The sequence below is a fragment of the Ruditapes philippinarum genome, unplaced genomic scaffold (genome assembly GCF_026571515.1).
Source record: "Ruditapes philippinarum isolate M1 unplaced genomic scaffold, ASM2657151v2 ctg1564_1_1_1_1, whole genome shotgun sequence".
Lineage (NCBI taxonomy): Eukaryota > Metazoa > Mollusca > Bivalvia > Venerida > Veneridae > Ruditapes > Ruditapes philippinarum.
In genome coordinates, this window is record NW_026859221.1 from 39,101 (window position 1) to 60,567 (window position 21,467).

The 21,467-nt window shown below is 31.3% G+C and overlaps 1 long non-coding RNA gene across 1 annotated transcript; it reads left to right on the plus strand.

Annotated features, from left to right (window-relative positions):
• Nucleotides 1-6,716: 6,716 nt before the first annotated feature.
• LOC132755681 (uncharacterized) lies at nt 6,717-13,137 on the plus strand. The gene is made up of 3 exons (XR_009629244.1): nt 6,717-8,061; nt 10,027-10,071; nt 12,976-13,137. It is a non-coding gene; the product is annotated as an uncharacterized LOC132755681 (long non-coding RNA).
• Nucleotides 13,138-21,467: the final 8,330 nt, after the last annotated feature.

Consider the following 21,467-nt stretch of genomic DNA (forward strand, 5'->3'; position numbering starts at 1 on the left):
AATCATCAACGCAGCAATGGTATATCTATTACATATTCGTAGACAGGTTATTCAATATTTTTCAGTAAAATTCCTGTTTCAGAATGTTTTCATGGTTTAAAAATTAAAATGTTTGTAATCTTGTAAACGAATAATAAGTAGGGCCATCCATAGTTATTCAATGTCATTGGAGCAATTTACGAAGTGAATCACTGAAAAACCAGACATAAACTGTAAATTTCCCCATTTTCATGAAACCTAAACTGTAAGCTACAACGGAATGTTGACAAGTTTAATATTATTTATCTTTTTCCTCTTATATAACAAAGAATATAACAATCGTTTGACACAAAGCTCATAGCAACTTGGATGTGTTGGCTCAGATGACACATGTGAAATGAGCAACATCGTTTATTGTAGTCTCCCGTCTATTTAAGGGTAACACTCGACGCCAACTACAAAATGAATCAGATATAGGCAATTATGAGCGCATTCGATAGAAACACCACGAACAGCCAAGCACAGCCGTTCGACCAATTAGATGAAGTAAATGCTTACTAGTAAACGCTAACCAATTTAGTCTTTGAATTTAGTTTTATAAAACTATCAATTTACTTACTAGACTGATTAAATTATGCCAATTTACTAAAGTAATATGTCATGATTTATTTGAAATGCTGCAATTCTATTGGACAAAAAATATTTCAAACACTAAATTTTATATCACTTATAAGATGAAGACCCGTCATCAAATAATTTATATAAAATACTGTTCAATGTTTCGTTGTTAAATGAATAAAGATTGAAACGAATATTGCAAAAAATTACCTAGTGTAGCCACAGATTCTTTTGCAAGATGAAATGCATATCAATTGAAAATTAAACAAAGCTTAAAAACTATGTGTTGGATTTACCAAAAGGGACACAAATAAAAATTATTTAAGACGCATTAAAGTTTTTAATGTATATTTTACGATTTGTGAAACATTTAGACTAAAGGAATCTATCGTTCTCACTTATCGTTAGCTACTTTCGCGTACTGTGAGTTACATTTGCATACATTATACATTCAACCAATGGGAAATAGCATATTCCATCTAAGATATTAAATGGACATATAGAATAAGTACATATATTTTTTTTTTGAAATTCTAACCAAAAATAATTATAAGAAAGAGAAAGACTTGATCAAACCAAACTTATTTCCATTTTAACCACAGTTTCTGAACAAAGTGATTAGGAAACTGTAGAACATCAATAATGTGACGAACATCAGTATGGCTCTGCTTAACCGGTACACAGCGATCATGTTATAATGAATACATTTGTCAATGACATTGATTACGAGGTTTGTTCAAATATAAATGCAACTATCAATTTATATAAAGAACCGCTGTATTCTTGGTACACAGGCGAAAACATATTGAATCAAATATGTCGGGTTTATGGGAACAATGACCTTTCTTTTTCATCTGTCACACGATGGTGTCGATTCAGTAAAAGATGCACCTCTTACACGCCGTCCGAAAATTGCAACTTTGCAAATAATTGGTTGAAAAAGTTGCAAGATTTACAACTAAATATAGTCTAAATGAGCTTGTATCTCTGTAGGAGTTGCTCATACAATTCTCAGACGTGATTTAAAAATGAGAAGAATAAGTGGTAGAGATGAATACCCCATCTCCTTACATAACAGCAAAAACTTGCTCGGGTAAGAATCTCCAAACAATTTTTGAAACAGTTCCCCAATTAGAAAAATCGATCTTTCGAATATATAATCACTGGCGATGAGACGTGGGTTTACTTTTATGAGCCCAAGCGAAAGATATAAATCAAAATATGGGCAACCAAAGAAAGTCAAAGGCCTTGCATATCAAATGCACCATGAGCGTGTATGTAATTTTCTTTAACAATCAATGTCCTGTTATTCCAATTGCCGTACCTAAGGTTAAATCTGTAAATGTCAAGGTTTACAAAATATGATAAACAAGATCAAGGAACAAGATTCAATGAACGCATCCCCCATACGACCCAGGAACAAGAACCAGTGGCAAGGAGTCCAGGCGGAAGACAAGGTCCTTCATAAATTAAAGAAATATCTTAAAACTGGTCCCCGTGGTGTCAGGTTGTTGCATAACAATACTTCGTCACACGAAGCGGCCATTGTACGAGAATATATCTGAAACGAACCTAGTTACCCTCCTTATTCGCCAGATCTTGCCCCTTGTGACATTTCCCTATTTCCGAGGTTAAGACAACACCTTGCTGGAAGAAAACATCAAACGCGAAAATATTGCGGTTCGGCTTTTTTCCAGTATCTGAACAGTGAACCTCGAAAAGATTATGAAAATGTAATTTAAAAATTGGATAAAATGACTAAAACTTTGTACATCACGTGACGGTGAGTATTTTGAAAGATTGAGATAATTATTTTGGCACTGTTTGTTTAGCATGTCTGACATTGACCAAGTTGCTTTCATTTTGAATACCCCTAGTAAAACGAAAATAAATAGATAAATATGGCACACCATGCACTTTATAAACATTAATCATGGTAAAACTTATTGAAATAAAATATATTGAATAAACATTTGGAAAAATGGTTAGCACAAAACAGTGTTTTTATTTCTCAGGAATAAAGTTAAAGATTAGATATTATCTTGATTTTTGTTATTCGTATCAATATATTCCTTCAATATGACTTGAAAAATGTCTGCCAAATATACAAAATAGAAACCATACCCGGATAAAAACAAAACAAACGAGGGGGAAAATAAACCAAACAAATAAATGTTAAAATATACACATCATAAAATGACTGCATTTAGATACATTATGCTCAAATATGATATTTTAATAATAAGAAACTGATAATTACCATACAGTCTCTTTTGAAATGTAAAGTAAAAAAATTGAATACACACAGAGAAAATATGTAACATTTTAAAGTTTACACACTACAGGTAAACACAGTATGATTACGTAGTGTCATAAAAACCGGCAGAATAAACCAAATTAATTTGACAAGTAATAGGACATACAGCTTCCCAAGCATAGATTTTAAATTCACTTATTCAAGTTACACAAATTCAGGAAGAAATTACTAGATTTCAATAAATTTCAGCAATATAAAAGTATATTGCAGGCTACAATGACCATAAGTATGCTGTAATTCATCAACAGATGGGATAAAACTTAACCAAAATTAAAGAAAAATTTGTACAAGGAACGATTGTTTTATTTTATTATGAGGAAGTCTGAATGCTTTCTATGGAGAAAATTCAATGGGAACAATATAAACTAACTTAATAACATTAATAACTTTTAGTTTAAAAATAAAGACCCCCGCTTTGTCAAATAAGTTTTCAATATTTTTCCTTTTTTGTTCCATGTGATTAAAATAAACAACATTTTATCATTTTAAACACTTTTTATTCTGTGTTCACTGCAAGTACTCTTAAAGGGTTTAGAATTTAAATCTATCTCAACGTTTAATAATGAAATCATTAAGTATTGAACATATGTATCGTACTCATTAATTTCACTGTGTCAATATAATGTAAAGTTGAAGTAAGCTATGATAAAATCACGGCAACCTTGCTAGGTTTTAACAAGCATATTAATTATCGTTAATTTATAACAAAGGAGGATAAGGTATTGGTTCGAACCACGGATTTGCAATACTAAAATAACAGTAAGGGTACTAATTATGTATAGGTATCAAAGTTTTCAGCACTTAATCATTTGATTTTCTTTTCATTGAAGTTGTAAAGCAAATAAAAACAAACAAAACATTTAGACAACGATAATTTAATTTATGAAATGATGAATAGAATACGACTGGAGTTAAATGTTTACTTTAATGGATGGCGTTTTTTTTCAACAATTGAATTGTTATTTTTGCATCTTTATTTAATATCTCAAAGCTGAAAAGATCATGAACAGTTCGTTGTAAAAACATAATCTTAACAGAAATGAAAGTCAAGACATCTATAAAGATTCATCAATTGTGTGTTACACTAGATAAGTAATTTTTTTTACTCTAGTTTTTTAGATATTTTATCTTTCCCATCTGTGACAACTTCCTTCTTTGGTATCATTTTTAATATAAACAACTTAATCATTGTAAATAGAAGATGTATTTGATTGATAAAGTGGACAAGGTTATGTATAACGTAAGGTAGAATTTGATTTCACAAGTGCTCAACAATAAGTGCAATTAAATCTTATAGATAGAAACTGTTTGTTTTGTATTTACATTAGAAAAATTACAAATCATTATTTTCAGCATCGCATAGTGCGAGTAAAGGAGAAATTCTTATTAAAGATTTATTTCATATTCACGAAAACCCAAACAAATTTTATTATATGCGTATAACTTAAAACAAATGTTTTTACATACTCATTGAAACAGAATGCGAACAGAATTATGCGAAGTGCAAGAAGATATATGAAATTAATTTCACTGATAAAACCAAATATTTCATTGGTATGCAAATAACATTAGTTTTTATGCTTTAACATTATGAAATAAACGATTCCTGATAGCATACGGTAATTAAGGCTTTATTTCACATTTTCTTTTTGCTCTGCTTGGCATCTTATTTCACTTCAGTGTCGCTATGTTTTCTGGTTCTTCGGGATCATTGATTCAGGTACTTTAGTGTTGAGGATTGAATACCGCTCAAACCGGTGCCAGGAAGCATGGGAGGTTTTGCATTATCTCTCTTGAACAGCCGTAATCAAAACGAATCTGCAATTTTCAATTAATATTATTATTATTGTTTTCATGTTTTCTTGGGAATCACCCTTTTTCCAGATTTGAATGTTACAAGTTTATATTTCGACCTAAGAAAGATAATATTTCATGCGGATACCTTCAGCTGGTAACCTTTTTAAAAAGTGACCTTTAGCGTGTATTCTATTTAGAAGTGACCTTTAGCGTATTATCTATTTAAAAATATTTAGCGTGTAATTTATTAAAAAGTTGACATTTTAGCGTGTAATCTATTTAAAAGGTGACCTTCTGCGTGTAATCTATTTAAAAAGGAATCTTTAGCGTGTATCCTATTTAAGAAAATACATTCGCGTGTCTATTTAAAACAATGACTTTTAGGGTGTAACCTATTGAAAAAGTGACCTTTCAAAAGAGTTACATTGAAGGTTCTGTGAGAAGCGCCGTATGAACTCATCTGCGGATATTTTAAATTCCAAATTTCAGCTTTTTTATCTTTAAATGTTGCATTCTGCTTAAGTCGGCGCTAAAGGGCGTGGGCGGTAACTATGAATTTTCTGTACCGTCAATCAAACCGAGATTGCAATATTTTTTATTTTGTTGTTTTGAACGTTCTTTAGGGAGTCGTATTTGTGTAACCTATATTTTAAAAAAAAAGTAACCTTTAGCGTGTAACTATGTTAAAAAAATTGAATTAGAAGAGTCAAAAGTATTTTCATCACTTAATAAATAATAACACATAAAACTAGATCAACAAAAATAATAACACCAATACCCAAACAACTTTTACTATATTGCGGTATCAATGAATCCTACTTTATCACGTACATCACATATAGTAAATTGCCTGACTTACTTGATCTAATAAAATTGATTAAATCATTATATTGAGCACGTTCTACAGTTGTATTATTGATTATTTATTCACATACAGGTCAGGGATACATTTTACACAAGTTCCGTTATAAATCAAACAGTGAAAATATTTGTCAACTACAAATTATGATAACTTAGATATTAGGTTTTTAAAGTCTGTCACATTTGAGATTACTGTTATCGTTTAAAGTGGTTAAACTTCCTCCTCTGACACCGTGTCTCCTGATTTATTTTACGAGTTTCATAAGTTAAATATTGGTCAATAATGAAGGATTATGCTTTTTTGGTATTTATCTTGTTGATAAAAGCCTTGATTTCTTCAACAGAAGGTACTTGAAACTTATTTTTAAAGCTATATTTATATTGAGTTCTAATAAGTATATCATGGTTAGATATTTATAATACATGTATATGATAATTAATACTGTGGGCTCCTTATGGCTCAAAATTGCAAGTTTGTAACATATGGCAGACAAAACAATCTTTTCCATTTGTCTCATGAATTTCAAATTTGCACTTGAAAATTTGAACAGTAAGATATTATTTAACTATAGCCATCACATGCTTAGTATAATCTTATTTACAGAAAATATGTAATACATTATTTTTTGTTTTTATTCCAAGTATACTAATAAATACTGTGAAATAACATTGTTATATGTATAATGTTCTGATATATGTTTCATTTTGCACAATAACTTCCCACAGATTTCCCACCTAGTATGTCTTGTAACACAGTAGTTTCAACTTGGCAAGATGCAGGGATAAACTGTTTAAGAAGAGGTGGTCATATGTTTCCATATGAAACTGGTTCAGGTGAAAATATAGATAAACTCCATTTAAAAAGTGAAATGGATGTATGGACAGCAGATTATCTAATGATTTCTAAAACCTGTAAGTAATTGTTACTGCTACTTCCTTTTAAATATTTACATAAATGATGACTATATCATATAATCTTAGATATATCAGACCTGTTTAACCTGTTAATCAGTCTAACCATACAGGTCGCGTTTTATAATTTTTGTTCATTTTGCATCCTTTTTGGTCTTTAGAATCAATAAATGAACGGCATGTTTCGATGAATTTTCCTTGCTTGTTTACTCTTTCAGTTTATCATTTACGAACAGACAAATATTGTGGCTTTAACTATCTTAATAGCACATTATATGAAAGTAGCGTACCATCGTTTTATGGAGACTGTAACGCAAATAGAAACTATTTTTGTATAAATCAAACAGGTAAACCTTTTCGTATATTTATATCATATCACAATTTGTTCAAACTAACATGATTCATGTACGTGAAAATCAACTAAGAAAATAACAAAGTAATAAAAAATGATTAATGTAGATGATGTAAAAATTATTCTTTTAGTTTACAGATAGATCTTACAATAATAAATATAGGAACACGATTAAAACATAGAGGTAATTAGATTATTTATGTGACATTATCTTGTATATTTTTATCTTGCACATGCTTCACAGGAAACTTAGTTGTGTACAACAATAGTCGAGAAAATATTCATTGTGATTATAACATTTCATTAACTGACTTGCAAAGCATGCAGGCAACAATTAAGCCAGGATACTATTGGAATACGGGGGTATTGTATGGGACAGGTAATACTTGTATCAAGCTGTTAAATTACTTTAAATAAAGCCATAACAAGAAAACATTGTTTCGAACATTTTTTTTTAATTTTTAGGTTATTAAAATGTTAAATAATAAAAAGGCTACGATTAATCATATGCAAATGTATGAGAAAGTTGAATTATAAGCTACGACAAGGAGCCATGGCAACCGCCGATAGGTCTGACAGTGTTTTTATTGATAATATAAGTTACATTGACAAAATGAATAGCACAACCAATAATTCAAAAGTGATTTATTTATTAATCAAATGTTTGTAAATCTTTTCGCCCTATTTAATTACTATATCAAGCAGTCATGTGTGTCCTTTTGCAGCTGAAATATCTAGTGCATGGGCGCATTACATCGACGGTTAGTAGCAAAGTTAGAGTACCAATTTATAATCGCCTGTCTTAACTACACACATCTTTCACATAGGGCTGTTGGTTTCTTTTAGAACATATTAGTTGAAAATTATAGCTTTGGTACAAATAAATCATTAAATAAAAATTATATGATAATGGTGTTTGTGAACACAAATTTCCATTAAATACAAAATAATTTGTAATAAATTTCATAATAAATGATGAAAAAGGTTACTGAATTTGACCGTAGTGTTGTTGAATAATAATAAGGGAGGAATAAAAAAAATTATTGCGTTCAAAAGTTTTACCCCCACAGAAACAAAAGCCATCTTAAGATACTCGTGATATGTTTTATTTTTTATAAAAAATCTGTATTTATTAATTTTACAGTTCGAGGTATATTATGTGGAGCCTATAGAAGTTCAATTGGAATGTATTATGCTAACTGCACAGAGAAACGCTTTTCGTTATGTACGTTGAATATACGGTTTATAATTATTTAGACTTTTAAATCTCAGACAAGTATATACACTGACATAACCTCAGTGTCCTGAGGACTATCTGAAATTTCAAAACTAGTCTAGTGCAAACGATCTGCTGGTCTTCTTGTCGGTGTTTCTATGTTGCTAGTTCTTTTGATCTTTTTTGTTTTCGGTGCCGCTCATTGAATGCCACCTTTTTAGTTAATTTCTTTTATATCTTTTGTTGTTCATGTTTTTAGCTCACCTGAGCATATGCACAGGGTGAGCTAATAGGATCACTCTTCGTCCGTCGTCCGTTGTCCGTTCACACTTTTCAAAACGACATCTCCTCTAAAACCATAAGGCAGATCATAATGAAACTTCACAGGGATGTTCCTTGTGTGAAGCCTTAACAAAGTTATTCAAAGAATTCCATTCCATACAGAACTCTGGTTGCCATGGCAACCAAAAGAAAAAACTTTAAACATCTTCTTCTAAAAAACCCAAAGAGCTAGAGCTTAGATATTTGGTTTTAAATATTTTCTAGTGAGTGCCTACCAAGTTTGTTCAAATAAAAGCCCTGGGGTCAAAATTGGCCCCGCCCCAGGGGTCATTGATTTTCCCTATATGCATATAGTAAAAACTTTAAAAAATCTTCTTTTAAACAACCCAAAGAGCTAGAGCTAAGATATTTAGCATGAAACATCTTCTAATGGGTGTTTACCAAGTTTGTTCAAATAAAAGCCCTCGGGTCAAAATTGGCCCCGCCCCAGGGGTCATTGATTTTCCCTATATGCATATAGTAAAAACTTTAAAAAATCTTCTTTTAAACAACCCAAAGAGCTAGAGCTAAGATATTTAGCATGAAACATCTTCTAATGGGTGTTTACCAAGTTTGTTCAAATAAAAGCCCTCGGGTCAAAATTGGCCCCGCCGCAGGGGGTCATTGATTTTCCCTATATGCATATAGTAAAAACTTAAAAAAATCTTCTTCTAAAAAACCCAAAGAGCTAGAGCTGAGATATTTAGCATGAAACATGTTCTAATGGATGTCACCAAGTTTGTTCAAATAAGAGCCGTGGGGTCAAAATTGGCCCCGCCTCGGGGGTCATTGATTTTCCTTATATGTGTATAGCAAAAACTTTAAAAAATCTTCTTTGAAAAAAAACAAATAGCTAGAGTTTAGATACTAAGCATGAAACATCTTCTAGTGAGCGTCTACCAAGTTTGTTCAAATTAAAGCCCTGGGGTCAAAATAGGCCCCGCCCCGGGGGTCATTCCTTTTCCTTATATGTGTTATACAAAAACTTTAAAAAATCTTCTTTGAAAAAACTCAAATAGCTAGAGTTTAGATATTAAGCACGAAGCATCTTCTAGTGAGTGTCTACAAAGTTTGTTCAAATAAAAGCCCTTGGGTCAAAAATTGGCCCCCCCCCCGGCTGACATTGATTTTCCTTATATGTGTATAGCAAAATCTTAAAAGTCTTCTTTGAAAAAACCCGAATAGCTAGAGTTTAGATATTAAGCATGAAATAGAACCTTAGATGTTTAAGATCATGAAATATCTTTCTAAAATGGGTGTCTACCAAGATTTGTTCAAGATCAAAATCCCTGGGGTTTAAACTGGCCCCGCTCCAGGGGCCTATATACAGGTGAGCGACTTCAGGGCCATCATGGCCCTCTTGTTTTAACAAATGATAAGGATATGAAATTAAAAAAAAACACACTAATGCTATTAAATTATATAACATAGTTATTACGTTGTCGGGAGTTAAAAGTTTACTAGAAGCATCACAGTTATAGAATGTTAAGTTGAAACTTGTTTACCAGACGCTGTATTATGAAAGCATTTTAATTTGGATCCTTTTGTTCCAAAAAGTAATTTTATTGTGCCATCATAATGAAAATGATAATTTGACATTATTATAAAAGAAAGGACAAAGTGAATTACTTTATACTTTGTTGTTATCCGCAGGTTCAAGCAATGGGAATGGACCAATTAATAACTTTTGTTTTGATGGTATGTGTTTAATTTATTGCTAACATACATTTTTTACTTAGAAGTTCAAAGATCCTTTATCTTCATCTCGTGGTATTTGAGATCATCAGATTTCATTTAATGCTCCATTTGGGGACACACATTGATACGCGCGTAGAACTACTAACTTCACATTCATTCTTTGAAATGTTAATTAAGGTTTATTATTAGCATTTTTTGCTTTTTTCAAAAACAAAATCTAATTAGAAAGGGAAAGTTGAGAATCAAAAGTTTTTTTTGTTTTTTTTTTTTGCGTATCTCGTATTTGGTTAAAAATACTTAAAAATATTCAGAAAAAACTCCTTGACAGTAACCAGATTAAAGATATAAAAAATCATGTTATGACAATCACGGAACACTACTCCGACATGAATTAAACTATGTACATTTTTCTGTGGTTTGAACAAATTGCTAGTTCTATAAAATGTGTTTAAACATAGTTTTAACATTCACACGTATGCCCTATTTAACAATAAATTAAACAATGAGATACTTAAATATCATTGCCTCTTATTGTTTCTTCTTTTATTTAACTGCATGTATAATGTTGGCTGTTGCTTCATTGCACATTTCTCTATATCCAACATAATCATATTCAAATTGCATGTGTGTTATTGCTTAATTGCACATTGCTTCTTATTCAACATCATTTGTGTATATGACTATATCTAGCTACTTACGAAGCAGCTCTATTGATATGGCGAGTTATATTTTTCTTTCATTATTATACAACTTATCTTCTTGAAAACAATAAAAAGAACCCACACATGTTTGAATTTTTTTTGCAATTAATTAAAATTTTTCGAAAATAGTATATAAAACGCAACTACTGTAATAAATGGGACATAAACAAATACATTCAGTCATATTTTGATACCGGGTGGCGCTATGACACGAATAACTTTTTCTCATGAAACGGACAACGCATGTTTTTCGAACTGGTACAATATACTTTTGTCTGACGCAGTTTCTTTTATTTTGCGTGCATTCGTGCGTGTGCGCGCGTGCGTGCGTGCGTGCGTGTGTGTGTGTGTGTTTATATATATTCCACATGTTGCCCTTATAGACGAGTCCTCCAGAAGAGTATCAAACTTTAAATGTAGATTTTAGAAGGTAGAGCAAGAAGCAAATCTCATCCGAAAAACTGTTTAGTTGTTGGCGAGCCCTAGAAACAGACACATATTTTCATATTTTTTTTAATTTTGGTTCCAATCAAACGAATCATCTTTAGATGGTTTGGATGAAATATATAATTTTTGTTTATTTATCGTTCATAATATCAAAACATGATTATAATCTAACACTTTGATTTTTCTACGAGTACATACGATTAAACTCAAGCTACAGCTCAAAACAAATGGATCTAGCAGGTAAACATGAAATGTTTAATTTGAATTGACATTCAAAGCAATGAATTAATTATAATAATTATAATATAGAAACACTCGTGAATATACATGCAATGTATGTACCTGTCTCTATTGTCTTTAAAGGACAGGAAGCGTTTCCTAAAAGTTTAGTTAAGACATTCGTAAGCAACGGATTATTATTATCACAAAGAATATATATCACATGTTTTAAAGAAATATTGTACAAGCAGTTTTCACGTTGGATATATCATAAACAACTTATAATTTGACGCTATTATAAATCATGTATTAAATATTTACTTGAACATAATTGTTTGTCATTTGTACAAGTCTTAAATCAAAAGAAATGATGAACAATTTTAATATGATTCCTTACAATGACAAACATACATCTGGAATTATGCATTCTGTATATAAAAAAATATACATAGAAGATGGACAAATCTAAAATGTATAAATAAGAATGCAAACAACATACATGGGTAAGTAACATTCAAATATAAACATGTCATCTTACATATAGTTTTGCCGGATAATCGCCTCCATACTCACGGTCCTTTTGACAACTTCTGGCCATCCGTGTATGGTTAGCTATGTTTTGTTTCAGATAGTGAACCCATGTTTCTTCACAAGTAAAATGTCTGCAAATCATTTTAACTTTGAAACATTTTAAGAAATGAAGAAAGTAAACATAATACAGTTAGTCAAACTGGTCTAAATGGTATGTATGTGATGTTACATGAAACAAAAAACTGTTTCTATTCTATATATTCTTAAAATTATAATTCAGCGTAGGAATAATTAATTTATCGTCCTTTGCCATTTTAGTTTGACATAGTTACATGTACACAAAAAGAAGGTCGAGATCCTGGATTTTTTAATACTAAATCTCGAGAAATAAAAACTGTACGACGCCCTGTTTCAGGATTTAGGCATGTCCATCTATTTGATGATAATGCACCATCATAACTTTAGTTTTGTGAAGCAATTTCGAAGTCGTAGAAAATCTTGTCTTGCTACAGCTACACCTAACATACTCATCAGAAAAAGCCTCATGTGACTCCTTTCTTTTTTTCAAAAACTTATTTTTTCAAAGTTCTTATCTAGTCGTTGATACAAATCCCGACAGAGCCCTGGCCCAGCCATCAGTCAGTGCCTCAGAGATCTACATATATTAGCGCACCGTGACGCATTTCATAACTGGGTTCAGATATTAAAATTAGAGACATGTATTTAAAACCATGGAGTATAATTTGAAGGGGTGTTATTTTCATTTGACTATTTGAGTCAATTGCTTTTAAGATATCATACAACATATCGGACAACCTTTGTAGTTATTTGTTTTCATGCTTTATACTATACATGTAAAACTGCATATTATATTTGATGCTTTTCCATTACTTAGGACTGTTGCGCAAAAATGCAGTTACTAATAAACGTGTCCGCTTTAGAATATGCTGCTTTTGAATAAATGCATAAAGGCGAACGACTTAATTTACTGAACATACTTAAACAGGAATCAACACAACAATAGCACAGACGACAGTCCGCCAAGAAATAACTACAGATAAAACTCATACATCAACCAAACAGTCAATGACAGGAATGACAACTTCAGTCGATAATAAAACAAAAGTAAACAAAATACATACACACTTGAAACGAGAGCACACTCAAAGTTCAGGTAATCGTTTTAGAAAAAAAAAACTGCTTGTAGATAAAAATATATTGTTTCCAAAGTTTTATTTTTGTATTGAATTTTGTTATTACATATATTTTCTCTGAGACATGAATGTCATGCATACATTTATGCTAAATGTGAATTATATAATAAAATATTTCAGATGTATGGATATATGTTGTCGTACCACTTGGAGTAGTGCTGCTACTGACCTTGGAATTGGATTCATTATTTACATTTACAGAAAAAGGTAAAAATTGTTTGAATCTTGTCTGTAATAAACTAACATGCGGTACATAATATTGCGTTCCATATATTTGATTTCATATTATTATACATGTGTTATTTAATGCTTTGTATTGTTTTAGTAAAGTATTATACATCATTTTGTATTTTGAAACAAAGTATTTGGTTGACATTTTTTGCAGTTAAGTGATCGTCAAAACATATTGCGGTATCATGTTTAATCACGCCGACCACAAAATACACTTCTCTCATAATTTAAAGTCACGTAAATCTTATATAAGCGTATATCAGACAGTATTATTCGATTTTTTAAACAACACACACATTAATATACTTAAATGGAATTAATGAGTTTGTTATAGAGTAGTCTTACAAATGAAATGATGAATTCCCTTTGACAACACTTCGTGTAGGTACATAAACGTCTGCAAGATAAAATTCATACCAAGAGACAGTTGATAGGCCCTTATTTTATAATTTTATTTGAATAACATATTATTTTATCACCAACATTGGCACATGTTGTTTTTTTAAGAAATTAGTTGTGGCGAAATTCTTATTGAATTGCACTAATCTGATAATTGGAATGAGACAGGTAGGGTCATAAAGGGATCTATCCAATTTACAGAGCTTAAAACATCATTGTCGCAAACCATTTACATTGATTACATGTTAATTAACCGTGGGTATCCGACGATGAAAAACAAAGGTGTTAGATAAACCATAGCGACACAAATAAAAAAAAGATTCAAGACTTTAAAAATATTTAAATGCATTGTTTGCAATTTATTAAAAATATCTTTCTTACTTATCTTTACTTACATAGCAAGTTCATAAAGTGTGTTGTGAGTTATATTTCAATAAGTTATACATTTAACCAAGAGATATTTAATGGACATACATATTTTAAGCACATAAAAATAGAACTTTTATCCAATTATTATAACAGGTTACAGAAAAGAAAAAGAATTGATCAACCCACAAATATTTCCAACTTGACCACAGTCTCTGGACAAAATGATTATGAAACAATACAACATCAGCAATGTGACGAACACGAGTATAGCTCTGCAAGACAGGTGGCTAAGGATCGTGTTGCATTTAATACATATGTCAATGACGTTGTTTATAGGGCGGATAAATAGATATATTTGAAGTGTTACATACATTAACTGAATACAGCAAAGTTCAATAAAAATATTATTTATTAAATAAATATTTCGATAATGGTTAGTGGACCACATTTTCAGATTAAATAAACATGACATGTCTCAGAAATGATTTTATCTAAAAAAAAATAAAAGCTTATAATTTTTGGTGTATTTTTTTTTTTTATCTCAAGATGTTCATTAACCAGTTATCTGGACAATATGTTCCTTCTGTTAATTATTAGTAAAGTTATAGTTGTATGTAAGTCAAAATACATTGTAATGAGAGCTATTTCTCGGGTAACAAACATTTAAAATGCTCTATATATAAATTAGTTAATATCTAATCGTTTCTGAGGCATAATGTGCCTTTAATAGCTTTTTTCTGTAAATGACATTACACATTTGTTTAATATCCAACACTTTAAAAACGTGTATATTTATTTAAAATTTCTTTCAAAAATCTGTACAATTTACAAAATGGAAACAAAATAAACATATAACCATTCACACAGACATGCGTATACATCATGAAATGGCTGCCTTGTTTAATATGTGCTTATTATTTTAAAAAGCATTGAAAGAAATTAACTTAATCGCCGTACATCATGACAATGTGGTAAGTACCAGCATTTAAACTTGTTTTATTTTGCTGGTTTCCTGCACTGCAAGCAGGATACAATCCATCTTCAGGTGTGATCAAATCAAAAAGTAAAGAAAGTGGTCCCATTACTTTGGAAACAATAAAAATTATTTATCAAAAAACAAATCGCCGGTCCAGAAATCGACCATGCCACGCAGAAATCTCCCGGACATTTTCTTGTATTGCTGAAATAAAGGTCAATCAATGGAAGAACAATTTCGGAACGGAATCAGACGAATTGTGTTTTAATGGTTGGCTTGAGAAAATGTATGTTTTAAAACAAAGATTTATAGACTTTATATACAGAAAGACGAAATTGACAGTCAAACGCCATGCTAAGCGGAATTTGTGCTTTAAAAAACTCTGGTAAACATGCAATGTTATCACGTCTTACTTCCCTTTCATTATCATCTCTGAAAATCTTAGACGCGGAGGCAGATAATATAGTTATTCAAACAGATCCTTTATATACAGCAGCTTATCTTATTCAAAGTTATACTCAGCACGTCTTAAGACCTCATATCGACAACACTTCTGACCACAACAGGCATTTCCTAAAAGTAACCTTTCTTAATAAAGGTATCGATTTCATCGATTTACCAAGTATTTTTCGTGATAAACGTGTCACTAATTCAGTTCCTTTATACTTCAAAAACTCCGAGATACCAATTATTTGCTATAAATATAAGAAACCTGTTAGAAATATCATATTTAATTACAACAAAGTGGTTTCTGACTTAGATATTCAGTCTAATACTCCTACAACTTGAGACTGCAATACTTCTAAATTCTGTAATTCAGATTTTGGCCATATAATCACTGGTAATTTTGATATAATTGCAGACAAAAGAATTCGTAACTTATTCTTGAAAGGACCTAAATACAGAATTCCTTCTGAGATTGATTTTAATGCTTGTCGTGGTCAGATTGCTGAATCTATAGAGGATTTTTCGGTCAAATGGTGTCGCCGTGAAAATGCGGATAGTAATGCTCTAGTTACATGGAAACGTAACATCTTTAAAATTATTGATTCACGTATTAATTTTTATCGTGGAAATGAACATCTTTTGCCACCTAAACCAATACTTACTTTAAAACATCTGAAAAAAGATATTCTAGCTTTTCATTCAAAATTTGTTTTGGTGCCAGCGGACAAGGCGGCTAATAATATTATAATTGTTTGACGAATCCATTACATTAACGTTTTGCATAAGGAACTAAATAGCACTAATGCGTATTCTAAAACCTCTGCCTCCGAAAAAGACATTGTAAACAATCATATTACTAATATTTCCAATCTTAAAGTCCAAATTAATGAAAAAGAACTCAAACTTCCTATTACGTATTGGATTCCTAAATTACATAAAAAACCTTACAAAGCCAGATTTATTGCTAATTCTACATCTTGCACTACAAGTAAACTTTCTATTTTATTGACGTCTTGTTTGACTGCCATTAAAACACATGTAATAAGATATTGTGATAAAGTCTATGAAAACACAGGCAAGCATCTCTTTTGGTCAATTAAAAATTCTGGTGAAATCTTGGATAAATTCAAAATTAATAACTTTCAAGCTTCAACTGTCAGTACATACGATTTTTCTACACTTTATACAACCTTGCCACATAAATTAATCAATGATAAACTAATTTCCCTAATTCAGAAAACTTTTGCACGGGAAAAAGTTACCTTTCTAGCATGTAATTCTAACAAAGCTTTTTTTACTAACGGTATTGTTAAACATTATACTATGTGGACCTGTGACGAAGTTTGTAGAGCACTCTCTTTTCTTTTAGACAACATTTATGTCAGGTTTGGTAATACCCTATTTAAACAGATCATAGGAATTCCTATGGGTACTAATTGTGCACCCCTTGTCGCCGATTTGTTTTTGTACTGCTATGAAAGAGACTTTATGTTGAGTCTCTCTGAAGAGAAACAACAAGATGTTATAGTCGCATTTAATAATACTTCCAGATACCTTGATGATATTTTTAATTTAGATAATCCTTATTTTGATCAAATGGTGTCTGACATTTATCCGCATGAACTACAACTTAATAAAACGAACTCTTGAAATTTTAGTACATCATTTTTGGATCTTCATATTACTATCAACAACAATTCTATTCACACAAAAATTTATGATAAAAGAGATGCCTTTGACTTTTGTATAGTTAACTATCCACATTTGGATGGAGACGTACCCCATGCAACTACGGGGTTTATGTTTCTCAGTTATTTAGATTCGCTAGAGCTTGTAACAACGTAAAGGATTTCAACGAGCGGAATATTTTTATTACCAGCAAGCTTCTAAAACAGGGCTACCGCTATCATAAATTACGGAAATATTTTACTAAATTTTACAATCGTAACTTTGATTTAATTTCTAAATTCAGTAGTGATTTAAAAACTCTTCTGCGACAAGGGATTAGCCAGCCTGGTTTTTATGGCGATGTGGTTTACAAACTTCGTAAAATTTTGGGTCATGGTAATTTTTCTGCTGTTTTTACTAAAATCATTAAACGTTTTATTAAAAGAGGTTATGACCCTACTATTTTAAGACATACTGCATGTTTAGTGTTCAACCCTTTTACAGTTGGACACTACGCTTTCCTCTTTTGATTGCATCTGACGGACCAAGTGGGAGACTCTATGATGGATAGTTCGTAAAGCCCTTTGGGACTGAATTGTCTTAATGTTCGTCTTCTGCCTTGCTTCGTCGGGCCCTTGTAGGTGATTTTCTTGTTGCTCTGTCTTCCTTGAGTACTTTTGTTATGGTCATTGGGTTTACTGTTATATGTTTCTACATGAACATTTTGTGTTTTACTTATTTAAGCTGCTTTTGTAACTATACCAACTGTTAGAATATTAACTTGGTGGGGACACTGTCTCGTTTTAAGGCACATGGTGGGGCTAAAAGTGAGGTTTGGTGCACCAATAACCGGTTTAAACTCCCCAGCAGTCATTATTATGCTGCTGACCGTTCCAAGGCGGCGCCCCACTGTGTTCCTCAGATGTATGTCTATGTTGTTTCATACTGTTTTGGTGACACTTTTGCTTGTGTCCCTTGTTGTTTTCTCGTCTACGGTAAGTATCTTCCCCATTGCCTCTAGTTTTTATTTCTTTGATTAACCCCCCCCCTTCCCCGGTCTCCTGTCCCCTTCCCCTTTGTGGGCCTATTATTATTTTCTTTGAATTCCTAATCAGTTACAGATTATTTATCATTTAATGATTAACGTGTCGTTGCCCTGTCCTTTTTATGTTTGGGGTCTGCCTGGGCTCCTTGCCATTGGTTCTTGTTGCTGGGTCATATGGGGGTTGCGTTCATTGAACGCCGCCTTTCCTTGTTGATCTTGTTTTTCATATTTGGTTAGGGCTTCAGGCCTTATACAGCTGTAAAGTAATAGTAAACTAATTGAAAGACGAATCCGCAATGGAATCAGAGAAATGGTGCTTTAACGGTGTGTACGAAAATGTATGCAATAACATTCTCAATACATTTAAGTTTGATCAATAATGGAACACCTTACTTAAATATTTATTTTGATTTCTGTTATATCATTAGGAACAACAACTTATACATGTTATAAATATAAAATATGTTAATAATATTTGTATTCTTATGGCTTTAAAAACGCGTATGCCTAAAAATGGAAATATTTCCATTTGTCAAAATCTTTTTAATTTTGATTCCTTTTACGGTTTCCAAAATGTTTCTCATAGCCCAAATACATTAATCAACCTTTGTCTTTCGGCAGTTAAAACAGTTTCAGTACTAGAGGGCTTTAGTTATGGAAGTCCAAATACCACGATGTTTACATTTTGATGACTTTGACAGTATTTATCTCACATTCTTTGTTATTACTTAAGCTAATAAGCATATAAAATGTTCCTAATCAATTATAACTTGTTTACCCTTTCTACATAAACAAATTGATACATTTTTCTGGGGCTTAAAGTACCTTTAAAAACCTTTTAATCAGTTTTGTTAAGTAATGGTTTCATGTCCTCTAAGAGCTTTTGACAATTATGCTCTTCATTCGTTTAAAGGGTGACAAGACTGCAATCAACCATTGTATTTTTACAAGATTGTTATCCCCAACATATGTGTGCATCTCGGGACGACGTGCTATGGAACGTCGTGACTGTCTTATGCTATCAATGTTTTTGCTATCTTGTGAAATGATGATATTATTTTGTCATTTAAGCATATTAACATGTGCAATTTACACCATATCTTGTCAAAAGACAATGCTGACCTTTTCAAACAACATGTTAACTTGTCAAAGTACCATGATAACTTGTGCAAACGGCATGTTAACTTGTCAAAATATCATGATGACTTGTGCAAACGACATGTTAACTTGTCAAAATTTCATGATGACATGTGCAAAGAGCATGTTAACTTGTCGAATTATCGTGATGACATGCTCATAATACTTTGACAAATTAATATGTGTTTTGCACAAGTCATCACGATTGTTTGACAAGTTAACATGTTGTCTGCACAAGTCATCAAGATAATTTGACAAATTAACATGGCACTTGCACAAGTCATCACGATAATTCGACAAGTTTACATGCTGTTTCCACATGTCATCATGGGATTTTGACATGTTAGCATAGAATTTGCACAAGTTATCATAATACTTTGACAAGTTAACAGTACGATTTGACATGTAAGAATGATACAAGATAATATGTCATTTGCACAAGTCATCATCAAGATTCTTTGAAAAGTTCACATGTTGTTTGCACAAGTCATCATGGTAATTTGACATGTTAACATGCTGTTTGCACAAGTCATCATGATACATGGACAAGTTAACATGCTGTTTGCACATGTCATCCTGATAATTCGACAAGTTAACATGTCGTTTGCACAAGTCATCATCACATTTTGACAAGTTACCATGTCATTTGCACTAGTCATCATTATACTTTCAAATTGACAAGTTAACATGTTGTTTGCACAAGTCATCACGATACTTAGACAAGTTAGCATTTTGTCTGCACATGTCATCATGATAATTTGACAAGTAAATATGCTGTCTGTACAAGTCAGCATGTTCCTTTGACAAGACATGATGTAAATTGCACATGTTAACATGCTCAAACGACAAAATAATATCAGTCACGGCGTTCCATAACGTGCATTAATAATGAAACCATTATCTCTTGATGTTTTGTACTCATTTATTACCCCGTGTCAATATAATGTATAGTTGTAGTCATATACAATGTTTATCTTGATAGGTTCTCCCAAGCGCATGAGATATAGAAGTTTATTTTTTTTAAAAAGATAAATAAAACAAGGTGATGATCAGTACAAATGATTTGATATCATTTTGACGTAAATATGTACACTTTTAATTGTCCTTAAAAACAAAGCGACGTATTGAAAGAAGATTTTCATGTTTTTATGTCAAGTTTTTCAGTCGCTCTCTTTACGTTCTTTTCACATTATATTCATAGAAACTGTATGACGTTGTATAAAATTTTAAGTACAAATGATTGAATAAGTTTACTTAAACATTTTGTTCCGTAAAAGGGATGGCAATTTGAGGCACAATGTGATTATTTTAATGAATATTGGAATTGACCAAACGCATATTGTGTTAAATTTAAGATATTTGTTCATGACATTAGTACTTTACATTTCAAATCTGTAAGTACTTCCTTCTTTGGTATCATTGTCAAAATAAACAACTTAATCATTATAAATTGAGATGTATTTGATGATAATGTAACTAAGGTTACATATTACGTAAGGTAGCGCTCAGTGAAAAGTACAATAAATGTCATACATAGAGGATATCTGTTTTGAGTAACTATAATGCATGTCTCACTGAGAAGTGAGAAAATTGCGAATTAATACTTCCGTGGTCGCATAGAACGAGTGAAAGATAATTCAATTATATTTAATTCATATTACGAAAACTGACAACCCGAACAAATGTCTTCAAATACTATACTGTACTAATATCTTAAAACAATATTTTATCCACTGGTTTGTGACGAGTAAAATTGTGTAGAAAAACGTGTACTTTAATTTCAGAGATTATTTTATGTTTAAATGTTCTGCCACATATTTAATATTATCACATTTAAAAAATAACAACAGCAATAATACAACACTTATTACAATATTTCATTTTAGTTGAATAAAATAAAAAACTTTGGGCATGGTACTTTATCAGGTATGTTACTTATCATTATTTATTCGCAGGACAAAATTAATCACATAACATTGATTATATCCTGTTACCGAAAACGTTTTACTGAT